Source organism: Cebus imitator, unplaced genomic scaffold (genome assembly GCF_001604975.1).
Source record: "Cebus imitator isolate Cc_AM_T3 unplaced genomic scaffold, Cebus_imitator-1.0 Scaffold797, whole genome shotgun sequence".
NCBI lineage: Eukaryota > Metazoa > Chordata > Mammalia > Primates > Cebidae > Cebus > Cebus imitator.
In genome coordinates, this window is record NW_016108112.1 from 325,938 (window position 1) to 341,019 (window position 15,082).

Sequence of the window (15,082 nt, forward strand, 5' to 3'; positions counted from 1 at the left end):
TATACACGTGTGTGTGTATATATATGTATACACACACACATATATATAGGGGGATGGAGGCAGCAAAGCACTATATACACACACACACACACACACACACACACACACATATATATATATATACATCAGAGAGAGAGAAAGAGAACTGACAACTTAAGAAAAGTACTTTATTGAATAGATCAATTAAAATATTAGATTTTTAAAATTCCGTAACTGACACCAGTTTACACAAGAGGAGACTGAAGCCTTAACGTATTTACCTAATAAAACTAGTAGTGTCCGTAGCTGAATTAGAGCCTGGACATGTTTTTAAAAGAAATAAATGCATCATTTAAAGAAAGAAAAAGAAAGTGGTTAGATATTAATGTTTACTCAACTTTTATTCCAAATCAACAACAAAATAAAGCAGATTTACACAAAAATCCTTTGTAGTGTGATATCCTAAAAAAATAAGTCGTACTATTATTGCATGAAATAGATTTTCAAAGTCTGCTTTGAAATTTTATGCTCTAATTTGTACTAAACCGAGAGAAAAATTGGAGAAACTCATCTTTGGGTGTATCATTATATGCAATCCTATGACTATAAGCTCATATGCTAGATTAATAAAGTGCCATATTCTTTCTTAAGTCCTATACATCTTGGAATGTGCATGGAATTATCTGTTTATATCACTGAGTAAAATACTGAAACAAAAATATTTTATCCAAAAGCGCAAGATGTGACATGGCAAGAATTACTAATTATTACTTTTATCTAAACACTGAGAATTATAGATAAGTAATAAACTTTTTTATTAGCAATCACTTATAAAGTATCTTCATCAGAGAATAATCTGAACATACTGACACAAGTTCAGAATGAATCCCTTGCACTCTATCTATCATATAGAGTAGTACGCTTAAAATCAATGACAATAATTAGTCTGAAGAGGAATATCTTTGACAAAGAAGCTATTTGGCCAAAACTTGGCTACCAGAAATATTTTCAGGAGTAGACTGATTTCTCGTTTATGGTATTCAGATTCTAGTGCTTTTGATTGTTTTAAACTTCTCCCTCCTGGGAAATTTCTTGTTTCCCTGAAGAGCTCATTAGTAATTATTTTTAACTTAAGCCCTTAAATATATGACAAGATATTATGTAACATGAATATACATATTTATTCTAGTTCATCAACTTTTGGAACTTCATAAATTTCTAGTTCTAAATATGTTGTTTTCTAAAATCAACATAATTCCATCCTTATGGTGATTTTTAAAAACCTAATAATTGACATGACTATGTTAATCCCAATTTCAAGTTTCATTCTACCATGTATCTTAATTTGTTTTATTTGGTGAATGAAAAATGAATTAAAGTAACTGAATTTTTTAAAACTGGAATTTTCTGTAACTTGTTTACTTTTAATAGTTACATTAAAGTTATTTAAGGGCCGGGCATGGTGGTTCATGCCTGTAATCCCAGCAGTTTGGGGGGCCAAGGCGGGTGGATCACGAGGTCGAGATCAAGACCATCCTGGCCAACATGGTGAAACCCCGTGTCCACTAAAAAATACAAAAATTAGCTGGGTGCGATGGCACACATCTGTAGTCCCAGCTACTTGGGAGGCTGAGGCAGGCGAATTGCTTGAACCTGGGAGGCGGAGGTTGCAGTGAGCCGAGATCATGCCACTACACTCCAGCCTGGTGCCTGGTGACAGAGCCAGACTCTGTCTCAAAAAAAAAAGTTACTTAAATTTTATTTATAAAAATGGTATTAAAATCCTCATTTGCATAATTTTAAGGGGCACGACATCTTACACAGAATTTCTAATATATAAAATATGGTAACAAAAAGAGCACAAACATAAGAGGCAGCTAAGGATTCTCAATCCCTTATCAGTGTGCACCTGCAGGGAAAACAGAAAAACAGCCAACATGTTGCTATTTTCTTCTAATTACAAACATCACAAACTGTAATGTAACTAATGTAGAATGCAGATTTCCTGAAGTGCCAGCTATGCCTCTGTCCCTACAAACAAAAAAAATTACTATGGGGAATGTTGAATCTACTCACAAAAAAAGTGGGAGAAAATCATTATCAGGTTTTGCTACTATAAGCAAATTTTCTTGTAACTGTGTTGTCACTACCAACTAGGAAACAACATTGTGCTATTATCATGGTTGGGGCTCACTCAACTGGAGCAAAACAGATCCTGGAAAAGATTAGCAGAAGAAAGATCCATTGCAAATGCTAAATAAATTAATTAGCATAAATCATGTAAGTGGTATAATACAGGTGTTGTCATTAACTCGGTATGTAACCCTAGCTGTGTTTTGAGTTTCTCATCTGTATATGGGGAGAACATCACTATCTCATTACTTCACAAAGACTTGAGGCTCAATTAGATTGCATATTAATCAGCACATCTCAATGACTTTAGTCACTTGAGATGTGTGTCAGAAGTTGTTGAACCTACTAGAATATTAAATTTTGTTAAGCAAATAAATAAATAACATAAACATGAGAATAAAATTACTAGCTTACAAATTTTCCCAAATAGCCAAATTCTGTTAATATATCTCTGTAGGGCTGATTTAAATATGTTCATAGTATTGCCACATTATCTCATTTTTCTTTTTTTTTAAGAGACAGTCTCTACAAACCACAGTGCTTCAAAGAAATTAAAAAAAAAAAAAAAAAAGAGACAGAGTCTCATTCTGTTGCCAGGCTAACATGCAGTGGTGCAATCATAGCTCACTAAAACCTGAAACTCGATTTAAGATCTGATTTTACTTAATGTTGTATGAATATTTGTATGCAATTTTACTTATGTGAGGCTTAGTTTTAGAATAGAAGAGTTTCCTACAAAACTAGTGGAAAAGTAAAGAAAATTTGGAGGATAAGTCAAGAAATCATGTACTGAAGGAATTACTTTATGCAAGACAAAATTAGTAAAAAAAAAAAAAAAAAAAGCAGTGGTTATCAGATTTGCCATGTTTTCAAGTTTTATAATGGAAAATGCCAGATATTTTAGAGGGACTTTCTGGAGGAAGTCAAACTTTCACTAAAGCTTAAATATAATGAACAGTTAACCACATAAATTGAAATATTTTACAATTCTCATCAAATCTTAATATTTAAAAGGAGAAGCAGCAGTATGGCTCACTAGGAAGCATTCACTCCCATGAACGAGTCCAGAAGAATCTATATTTCAGTCTTTTATCACAGGTTCACATTCCCTCATAAAAGGCAACAGCTGGATGCATGTCTGGAGGAGCTCTTGGGCTTGTTCTATTGTATCTTAAACTTCTCATCTGCATTTTTAGCCATGGATACCTGGGCTGTGCTTGGAAAATGGCCATCCTCAGGGCACTATAGAATGAACGTTCTTTCCCTTTCAGGCTTTTCTCTTTCCACTTTAACTTTTCACTCTGTGTTCAGAGCTTTTCTGTTGTATTAAGCTTCTTGAGTGAGTGGTCTGGTGTTTGTCTTATGCAACTCAATTTAAGATAGGTCCATGTGACATCTGGCTGAAAGCAGCATGGAGTGCAGTGTGGAGATATTGAATATTGCAAATGTAGCATATGAAAGGCCAACATAAATTTTAATTCAGAAATGGGCAATGTTTTATCTATATTGTTAAGCATAAATTAATTATACAAGAAACATATGGCCAAGAGGGTGTAATTTTTTTCATTAATCCCAATGAAGGAAAATAATTTTTCTTTTTTTCTGCTCAGAAATACAGAATCACCCATTCTACAAGACTTCCAGAAATAAATCATCCACTGAGTCTTAAAAGTAAAGAACTCTGTGTTCTTGCTCAGGTGACTACATACCTGGGATCTTATAAGTAAACCTAAGACATCACAATGGGATTGCCTAGAAGCCACAGCCACTGGTCCAACAAAGACATCTTGAGGTTACTGGAATGCATGGAGACTAATGTCCCATCTGAGGCAACCTCAAGCTCAGCACAACTCAGTCACACCTGGACTGGGGAAAAGTAGCTTTTAAAAACTTTTCTGATGAAATGAGAAGACTCAAATGGTTAGAGATTTCTTGCAATTTGAAGAAATTTGGCACTTTGAAAGTAGTCCTGGAAGCTAGGCGATGTGTTACAAATACAAACAAAAGCCAAACAGACAGGAAACATCCAGACTTTCCAAAAGGGCCCCTTACTGCTTATAACCACTTCTTCAAGGAGAATTGGCCCCAGTACTCCCAAATGTACCCTGGTGTGAGAAGCCAGAAACTGACCAAAATCCTGGCAAAGAAATGCAAGGGCCTCCCAGAGCAGATGAAACAGAAATATATTCAGGATTTCCGGAAGGAAAAGCAAGAATTTGAGAAAAAGCTTGCTCAATTCAGGAAAGAACACCCTGATTTAGACCAGAAGGCCAAGAAATCTGAGGTCTCCAAGAGGATTCAAACCAAAGTGCAAAAGAAGGTTCAGAAAAATATGGAAGAAGTGAGGTCTCTTCCAAAAACAGATTAATTTTTCAAGATGGTAAAATTTCATAGAGAGCCTAAGAAACCCACCAGGAATGGATACCACAAGTTTCACCAAGATTCCTGGGGTCAAGTAGAAAGCTGCAACATTTGTCCCTGAGGGAGTACATGGTAGAGATTGGCAGATGCTGGCAGCGCATCCTGCAGGGCCAGAAGGATCATTATAAGAGCCTGGCTGAGGAGCTGCAGAAGTAATACAAGGTGAAATTGGATCTCTGGATCAAGACTTTGCCACCTGAAATATATGCTGCATACAAAGAATCAACCTATGCCAAGGGCAAGAATAAGGCCATGACAGGATGCCCAGATCCCATGTTTAGACAAACAGATCTGCAGTCCTCTTCAGCAAAGGGTCTGCAAGAAGGGTTTGAAGAGGGGAGGGGCTCCAGGCTGCAGGAAAATTCATCACAGACTACTTGGATAAATTGTCACCTCTCCATGAACCAGAAGAGAAGAGGAAGAAAGATGGGGAAGAGGATGAAAGCAATACCCTTCAGACTGCAGCAGTGAAGAAGAAATAGAAATTGATGTCTGAAGGCAGTGGCTCTTAGCACAACTACCTCAGAGGACTTTGATCTGGGAATCCACCTGACTCAGACTCTGCCTGATTCAGATTCCACCTGACTCAGACTCCAGGGCCAAACAGTTTCTCAGCAAAAGCTCATTCATACCATCCATGTCAAAGAGATGGGACTCTTCTCCTGCCTCTTTTTATTTCCTTGCTTTTTTTTCCTTTTCCTCCTTTCCCACTCTCCTCCTCTATACAAAGTTGGGAAGAAGCAACTTGGTGCAGCACTCTCTTACATCAGGATTACAAACCTCAGGATTACAAACCTGGAGGGCCTCTGGGGAGAATAAATATCGGTTTGAGTCAATACTGGCCTTATCCTGAAAAATCAAAAAACAAACAGCATCTTTTCCCAAGGAATTTTATGCACTTAAAGCTTCTGGAAAGAAGTGATGATTAGGCTGTAGGGTACACACTGTATTAGACTGAATATTTCTGAAGCAAGAAGCTTTGCTTTACTCATTTTTCTCCTGCCAAAGGTAGTAAGGGGACATCCATGAGCCTGGGGCCCCGACTGTCCCCATGGGCAAGTTTTCCAGAACTCCTGCACTAAATCTGGAGTTGGGAATTTGTAATGAGAGGTGAGATAGGTGTCTTAAGAAAATGGTGGCACTCTTGCTATCTCTCTCCTCCACTCCCTGAAGTGAGTCAGGAGTTGGCCATTCCTGTGCCTGGGAGTAGGCAGGAATATTTCTATACGTATATCTGATTCTCAGATTTGACACTTTTCTTGCTCATTTCATATATATATATATATATATGTATATATATATATATATATATATATATATAATAAAACCTTACCTATTTCATCTGAATGAGCTCCTCCACAGAATCCCTTAGGACACTGGGTACAGCTTCTCTAAGTGCTATCTGCATTTATTCTTGAAGTCCCAAATTTTTCCTGCTGCTTCAGGTGCAAGTGAATCTCAGCTTTAGCACTCAGGATTGATAGAAAGATGCACAGAAAGACAGATATAGATAAGTACACGATACTGTTTCATTCTCTGCTCTATCTATGAATTCTTGCACCAATATCACATTGTTTTAACTTTTTTGTTAACCTATGTGTTTGCAAATCTACCTAAGGTTAGTGCCTTCTCAGTACATCTGTGTTCTCTTAAATATTTCTGGCTATTTTATATTTTGTTCTTATGAATATTAACATCACAGAAGTGTTTGTATTATTTTTATATGAAAATCAATGATTATTGAGTGCTTATTTTATCTCTAGATATCTTAGTAAATTTTTATTTATAAGCTTTTTCTAGGTAAAGAATAAGCTTCAGAAAATAATGAAAATATTTACCATTTTGCATCTCTAATTTCTAAATGTGTTGGATTAAAATATTCAGGAGAATGTTAAACAACAACAATATGTTTTTGGCTTGCTTCTTATGACTTTCAATCTAATTCTTACAGAATTTCAAATAATGAAAATTATGCTGATGTGTACATTTGAAATAAAGTATAAAAATCAGAAAATAGCTATTTACTTTTATTATTATTTGGTTTTAATTTATAAGGTGTATCAATTTTTAGCAAATTTATTTTATCATGTAATAATGTAATTTTTCCTTAGTGTATTAATCATCATCCTCCGGAGAAATGGTATCACCAACACAGAGAGAGAAACAGACTGGCAGTGAGAGATAGAATAATACAGGGAGGAAAGAGAGAGAGATACAGTTTCTTGTCATCCAGGCTGCAGTGCAATGGTGCGATCTGATCTCGCTGCAATACCTGCCTCCCAGATTCAAACAATTATCCTGCCTCAGCCTCCTAAGTAGCTGGAATTATAGGCACCCACCAGCACACCTGATTAATTTTTGTGTTTTCAGTAGAGACATGGGTTCACCATGTTGGCCAGGTGGTCTTGAACTCCTGACCTCAAGGGATCTGCCCAACCAGAAAGACGAATTTTATTATGAAAAATTGGCTCACAAAATTGTGGAGGTAAAAAGTACCCTGATCTGCAATCTGCAAGCTGGGCACTTAGGAAAGCCAGAGATGTAATTCAATCTGAGTCTGAAGGGAACCAGGGCAGCCAATGGTGTAAACCGCAGTTCAAGGGGAGGAGAAGATGAGATGTACTAGCTTAAGAAGTGAGGCAGGAACAAAATGGTCCATCGCCTCTATCATCGGCCCTTTGTTCTATTTAGGAGCTACTGGGGAGGGAAACTTATTTTACAGAGACAATTCAAAATGAAACACAAACTTTACCATCACACTTTCATTTTCTTATAGATTCTGGGCGTTTAGGTATTTTTACATGAATTGTAGATGGCTGATGGGTTGAATTTATTTAGAAAATGTGTTTGCATATTCTGTCCCTTCTTTCTCTTCTTAACATCGTTTGCCAAATTAACTTTAAAGATCCAATTCTTTTTGCTTCCAATTCAGAAGTTACTGTAAGTCACATTTGCCACTAAGTGGTAGTAAGGCCTATAGCCCAGGTTAGATGGTGAGATGTACAAATTCAGTTGGGGCTTTCTTTGCTCATAAATTTAAATATAGTGTTTTTTTTTTAAGATTCATCTCTTTAATGACATCCTAAAATTCAAGGAGGGGCCAGTGGGGCCTCTGGGCTCAGCAGCTGTGAAGGAGGAGGGACCTGCAATACTCTCCAAGGCAGCTCATGGCAAAAAGACATTCTCGAGGGGGACTTCAAGCTTCTTTTCTATTTCTTCATATAAAATTGGGAGACAGGGAAAGCTCCAAGGGCAAAGGAAGCAGAGAGAGTTTCTCTCCCAGCCTACGGAATAAGGAAGAGGTGAGGAAGGGGCAGGTGCTGGGAGCAAGAAACTGCCAAGTCCAGGCCTGCCCTCACACAGACACACAAAGCTTGCACCTTCCCTCCTAAAATCTGCAGCCAGGGCTGTAGGTAAGCCTCCTTTTCAAACCCCCATCTCTTCTCCCTTCTAGCTTGTACAAAGTTGGTAATTGCCACTCTGGGTGATGTAGCAAACCCAGGACAGGGCATGGTAACTTTTTTTCTCAATGATCTTCATGTATTGGATCTGGATCCCAGAGATGGTGAAGTAGGGGATCTCAAACTTGATCCTGGTGTGGAGCCAGCCCTCCACTTCCTCCTTCTCCATGCTGGGGAGGCCAAAGTGGGCTCACATCAAGTAGTCCTTGCCCCCAGGGAAAGACTTAATACTCCGAATCATCACGTTTTTCTCTGACACATACTTGGCACTGCCCACACTGGTCTTAAATATGGGGAAGTCGGCATCATCGGGCACAGGCCCAGATATCTCCACACCATTGGCCACTGACTCTTTCTTAAACTGCCCCTTGGCCTTGACCATGATCTCCATATGGCTCCGGGAGAACTTCTCAATGATAGACCCAATCCAGATCAGTGGCTTCACCTGGGTGCTGAGGCGGTAGGACATGAGCTTAAAGTCACCAGCAGGTGGGATGAAGGAGATGGTGCGATCATTGTCAAAGCATGAGAGCCGCAGGTACTGGTGGAATTTTACATCCTCCAGCTTTACTGATTTGTTCTTGCTCCCAGAAAGGCCAGTGACCTTGAAAGGCATGTGGTCACTGAGGCCCAGATGCAGCTCTGGCATTCCTGACAGAAACACCATGAGTTTGGTAGTACCCACTATCTCACGCAGCAGGATGCTGCCATTGGCATTGACCAGCAGGTTGACAACTCTATGACACTGATGAAGACCTTGTTCTTATACTTGATACACTCAGAGAGCCAGGACACAGTGTTGGTGACAGTGGGTGGCACCCACTTGCCCATCTCCAGCTTGTTGCTCTGCTGAGTGATGTACTCCTGCAGGATCTTGCTGTCGGTGCCCCGTGGGAAGCTGAAGTCCATCGGCTCATCCAGCAACTCATAGACAATGACAAAGTTGTCACAGATGCTCTCCTCCTCCAGCTCCTTGAAGTATTTTCAGAATACCTCGATTATCTTATACAGGAAGAAGTACACCAGGGAGGCACTGGCATTCTTCAATGTGGTGGCCACCAAGTAGAGGTTGCTGTGTTTGATCCATAGGAAGTGGACCTCACCATAGCTCAGCAGCAGAGTCAGGGCACCCTCCTCCTCCTGCTGCACCAGCAGAGGCATGAAGTGCTCGATCTTACTCAAAGGCACATCACCCTTGTAGTTGAGGCTGATCAAGGGCTTGCCGTTGATGTTGAGAATGAAGACAGCTGAGGCAGACTTGGTGGCAGGTGAGGGACCTAGGAGGCATGGAGGGAGCACCAGGAGACGATGGCAGTGTCACTTCCTACAGTGTTCTTAAATTTATTCAGCACCTACTCTTTTTTAAGTCTTGCCTTCCTTGTGTGGGATACAGAGATGAAAGGTTCATTTCTTGATTTCATGACACTCAGAGTTAAAGGTGGTATTATTTGATTTAAAAAGCACAAGTACTGACAAATATAAACTAAACTACTAATTTTTCTATGATAATAAAATATCATTGGTTAAAATAATGATCTCTTTGCTTTTCTGTTACCTCATCTATACATTCACAAAGTTACAGTGAAATTAGTCCAGGCATGGTGGCTCATGCCTATAATCCCAGCGCCATGTTGGGAAGGCCGTACCCAGCATGGTAAAATCCCATCTTTACTAAAAATACAAAAATTACCCAGGTGTAGTGGCACTTGCCGGTAATCCCAGCTACTGAAGAGGCTGAGGCAGGAGAATTGCTTGAACCTGGGATGCAGAGAATGCAATGAGCCCAGATAATGGCACTGTAGGCCAGCCTGGGTGATAAAGCGAGACTCCATCTCAAAACAAAAAAATTACAGTGAGATTTCATATAGGTAAAAGTTACACTTAATGCTTATAAAGTATCTGTCTCACAGATTTACAGAAAATTTTGGTTGATTTTCACATTTTTTTCTCCTTTATTTCTTTCATCATCCATATTTCTCCTTTATTTAATTCCAACAAAAACCCTTAAGAAGTGCATACTATATAACAAGATGTATTACATTCAATAGATAAAAATTCAATTAATGATGTCTCGGCAATGCATAAAGACCTGCAACCTTTTAGAATTTGGTCCCAACTTTGACCCAAGTACCAGAAATTTTTAAAAATAGTGTTGTTGATTGTGTGTGTATATATGTATGTGTTTGTATATACACATATGTATGTGTGTGTATATATGTATATACACACTACATATTTGTACATAATGATGGGAGATTCTTTAATGCCATGCAATTGATAGAAAATGCAGTACAATTTTTTAAAAGTACAAATGTTTCTGAAAGTCAATTAAATCAAAATTTGTCCTTGATGAAACAAGTATTAATTCAAAAAGGAAGTATTGGCAGTGAAAGTGAAGTCTACACATAGGAAAGAGCATACCTACACATTCAAGGTGAAGAAGCTGTGATGCCTGTGGATAAGCTAATTCTACACTTTGTTCGTTCTGGTCTGTTACATACAGCTCATGGAAACTGCTAAACACACTGAAATCCAGTTTAGAGGCATTCCTTGTTTACACATTTTTTAATTAGCACACAGATTTATTGAGGGATATTGTTACTCACACATTCAGAAGTCACACCCTTGACATATTGAAAGCAAGACCCACCAGTTTCTTCAAACTCCAAAGTAAATGTCGCTTTGCTATTTTTCTCTGCCTTCCCCTCCCCCTACCCCCCACCCTGCCACCCCCGCTACATATCAAATACCTAAGCCACTTTGTCTTTGAATCTGTAGTTTTTGCTTTCATTTTTCTTATTTTTTAATCTGTCCTGCATGCCAGCTCACATTCCCTTCTCCCTTCACCCCTCCTTTTTTTCAAAGTTTCACTTTTCAGGGACAGTCCTGTAAATAATCTATTTACAAATGTTTAACCTGAGGTGTATGACCTTGGTTCAATATGGTCTTTCAGAAATTCACAATAAATGACACTATTTTCCAAGTGCAATTTTCTGTATCCACAGCTAATCGCAATACTGACCATGCCATCCGAGCTTGCTCTGCACTAACCTGGTAAAGTTTTAATTTTCTGACCCCCTTTTCCAACCAAATGAAAACAGATTCTGGAACTTTTGCAATAGGGGACTGAGGGATCCAGAGACCACAAGACCGAAGGACCACAGATGTGCTGGAGTCACTGCTGGCATCGGGCTTCAGGAGAAGCACAAGGTGCATGCAGTCTCCAGAGCATTTGATGTTTTCTGCCTGGCTTTCTTCCGAGCTTCTTGCCTCCTATGCTGCAGAGACCCTCCAGGTTGACTGTAGACTTCGCCACCACCTCTGGCTTTGGTTCCTTGTTGTTTCTGAAATTACATTGAAGCAAGAAGCTTTAAAAGATGGTTTTCACAGAGACCTTTAAGAAAAGGGAAATTCATCAAAAACATTAAAGCTTTACCTACCTGCAGACTCTTCACAACAAGTAAGAGTAAACTATTTTTAGAGCCATATGAGTTAGCTCCAGACAAGAGGGAAATAGCACAGAGGCAAGGATGGTTTCATACAATTTAAACATTGCCTCTCTGCCTACTTGCTTACAGAATCTGAAGGTTTCATTAACTCCAGATCTGACTCACAAGCTGTTTATTCTGTGCAAAGAATAGCTTGTAGTAGGGATGGAGCAACTTTCATCATGAATGACAAGGCACAACTACTGATTTTTTATGACCAAGACTCCCGATTTGAAGTCAACATTGAAGAAAAACAGATGAGAATAAATAATTTTTATAAATAAGTGGGTTGTCTGAATCCAGCATTTATGAGAATATTAAAGATAAAAATTAGCCAGTCTCGGTGGTTTCACACTTGAAATGCTGGCACTTTCGGAGGCCTAGGCAGTCAAATCACTTGAGGTAAGGAGTTTGAGGCCAGCCTGGCCAACATGATGAAATCCTGTTTCTCGACTAAAAATGCAAAACTTAGGTGGGTGTGGTGGCATAGGCCTGTAATCCCGGCAACTCAGGAGGCTGAGAATCACTTGAACCTGGGAGGCAGAGGTTGCACTAAGCCTGGATCAGGCATCTGTGCTTCCAGCCTGGGGGACAGAGGGAGTCTGTCTGAAAACAGACGGAATGGATTTTGCTAATTTCCTGATTTTGATTCTTTTGCATTTCTTGAGTGGTCCTCCATAAAGAATCAATTTTCTTTAGAAGTTTCTGCTGCAAAATAGACACAACCTTTTAGTAGCAGAGAAGACATTACTGGGTATGTTATTCTCTTTTTATGAGAAAAGGCTGTGGCCTGCTCTTGTGGTGTGGGCTCTGCATGGGGCACCAATGCCAGCTGTACAGCCTGCTCGCTGATGGATGAAGCTGAAGGAGCTTCTTAGTTGAAGGCCAGCTTCCTGACCCTGCTCTGGAACTCCAGAATGCCTGTGTCCCCACTATGGCATGGGAAGCTCTCCTGGGAGCTCATTTAGCAGTGATGTGCTTGAACAAGCAAGTTCTTAAATACTGGTTGCTCTGGATGCTTGGTTTCCCAGGTGGGGCCGTCCCATTGGAGGGATGAGGAAGCAGTTCCATTTAGGCTGCAAATGGCTCCAATTAGCTTCCTTCTGTCTTCATTTATATTATATGAGATGTGGGAAGCAGAGGTACTCTGGTTGCTGGGCTTCTGCTTCTTTCCCCCCACCTTCCATCCTTATCTTTCCATGAAGAATGTCTGTGTCCACTTCAGTCCCGGATTACCCAATATCTTTTTTACCAGCCTCTCCATCACTATGACGGGTGCATCAGCATGGACCCCAGTGACTGTTGTGATGCCTCCTGCATGGTCTCCCTGTGTCTTATCTCCAGGGCTGCTGACTTATCCAATAGGCACAGGAGGCACAATTCTTATGACCCATGATACTTTTAGGGGAACTCATGAAGATATTTCAAAATCAGAAGAAAAAATGAACTTTTATGTCAATGAAAATGTTTTAACATATATTAATATGTTTGCTTTACAGCAAATATCATAGATTTAAAATGATTTTTCTGTGTTTATAATATATGTAACACAGCATATTTTGTATATATGCATAAAAATTTTTAATAAATAGTATAGTAGTGTAAAAAATAGATTTACCTTTATACCAACAAATGGTAAAATATAATTTCTAATATTTTTATGGAGGAAGGAGCCCATGAAGGCACAAGTGCCAAAAGGCCCATGAAGTCATAATGTGGTCCTGCCCCTTTCTTTCAATTCATCTTTTACTTGATGCTAGGCTTTAAAAATACAAGCCCAGCCATGGCCTTTGCTGCTTGTAATATAATGAGAAGAATGGCCTGAAGTGACCGCTGCAGTGGACACTGGGCTGGCTGGACAGTAAACCAGGGAAGGCTGAGTTCTCTCCATCCCACTGTTTCCAGTGAAGGAGCCACATTGAAGCTCAACTCCCCATAGGACTGAAGACTACAATATCCCCTGAGCACTGAAGTCTCCAAGTACTGGACAGCTGGTATTCCCAGGAAACTCCTGCAAGATGCTAGTCCCTGTATCCAGTCACTTGGTGCCAAGTGGTCTGTTGTATCTCCTATGGATAAAGTTGCTCTCAAAATGGCACTTTAGAAAGGGACAAGAGGGAGGATCTCTCCACTGGAATGGCAGACCCACCTTAACCTATTTGAAGTGGTATGAAATTTGTTCTAAACTCCAGTGCACAGTAGGCAGAGGCCAGAAGGGCTCCACCTTGCAGGATGCTGCTACCCCTGAGTTCCCGGTGTGCACAAGATGAAGTTTGAGATCCTCAGTCCATCTCCGCAGTGCCTCCATGATCTGGCCCTGGCTATTTCTCTAGCCTCCTGCATCCCTCCTTGCCCATCTACTTATCATTCCTGAATATTCATGCTGTTCTAGGTTTCTGAGGTTCTGCACATGCTCGTCTCCTTGTCTAAAATGTCTTTCTTCCATCTTTCTCCTTGATCCTTTACAGAGGAGAACTTCTATTCATCTGTCAAAACTCCATTAAAGTATCACCTGCTCACTGAAGGCCTCCTGGATTCTCATCATCCTTATTCCAATATATATATGAGTAGCAGTTAAGAAAAAAATTGATTCATTTTAGCTTTTCATTTTCCTTCCCCACTTCCAGGAAGGAAAGGCCATTATTATTTATTTCTTATTAGAAATACAAGATGGAAGGAAGAAAGGAAGGAAGGAAGAAAGGGAGGGAGAAAGGGAGGAAGGGAAGATACTTCCATTTACCTACTATTCTGAATTTACAAATGTTAATGTGTCCCACATCCTTCTGTAAAACAAGAAAATTTAAAAATTACTAATGAAACTGAAGTTCTTTAGTCCCCTTTCTAGTCCCAATTCTCCTCCTTTATCTCTCAGAGGCAATCATAATCATGAACTTGTTTTCATCCTTTCTGTTCATGTTTTCACATTTTTGTCATATGTGTTTATACTTATAAACAATATGCAGTGGCTTTTGTGTGATTGAACATCTCACGTAAATGATTCACTGTGTTTAGCCATCTGCAATTTGCTTTATTCTCCCAATAGTCTGTGTGAGTTTGATCTATGCTGATACTCACAGATCTAGTTCATTCATTTTAATAGCTGTATAATATTCCATTATGTGAATATAGCACATTAAAAGCTATTTCCATGTGGAAGAACATTTAGGTCACTGCCTTTTCTTTTCAGTTACAGTCACTGCTACACATGGGATTTTCTAGGTCTATGTATAAACCTAGCAGGAGATGCGTTAGATCATAGAATAGTTGCCTGCTTAATTTTGATAGTTACTACAAAGCTATTTTCCAGGGTGATTTTTCCCAAGGACAGCCCCAACAGCATGAGTGATCCTGACTGGACAAGGATAATGGGAATGATTTTTTTTGTGGGGGGGGGCAAAGTGATCTGTAAGAAAAAGAATTCAATTTAAAAAATGTTATTTCCCAACTTTGTATTGACGTTTCACTTTTAACATGTATTTGTCAATCGTTTGGGTTTTCTTTTATACATCTTTTGTGTTTTCTTTTACTCAATTTTAAAAAATTGGGTTGTTTGTCATTTTCTTTTCTTTTCTGTGTTTTTTTTTTTTTTTTTTTTTTTTT

The 15,082-nt window shown here is 39.2% G+C and overlaps 2 pseudogenes; one reads left to right on the forward strand and one right to left on the reverse strand.

The window, feature by feature from the left end:
- Window positions 1-3,854: 3,854 nt before the first annotated feature.
- On the forward strand, window positions 3,855-5,029 carry LOC108297388 (annotated as a pseudogene).
- A 2,954-nt stretch (window positions 5,030-7,983) lies between these two features.
- Window positions 7,984-11,210, reverse strand: LOC108297386 (annotated as a pseudogene).
- Between the last annotated feature and the right edge of the window lie 3,872 nt (window positions 11,211-15,082).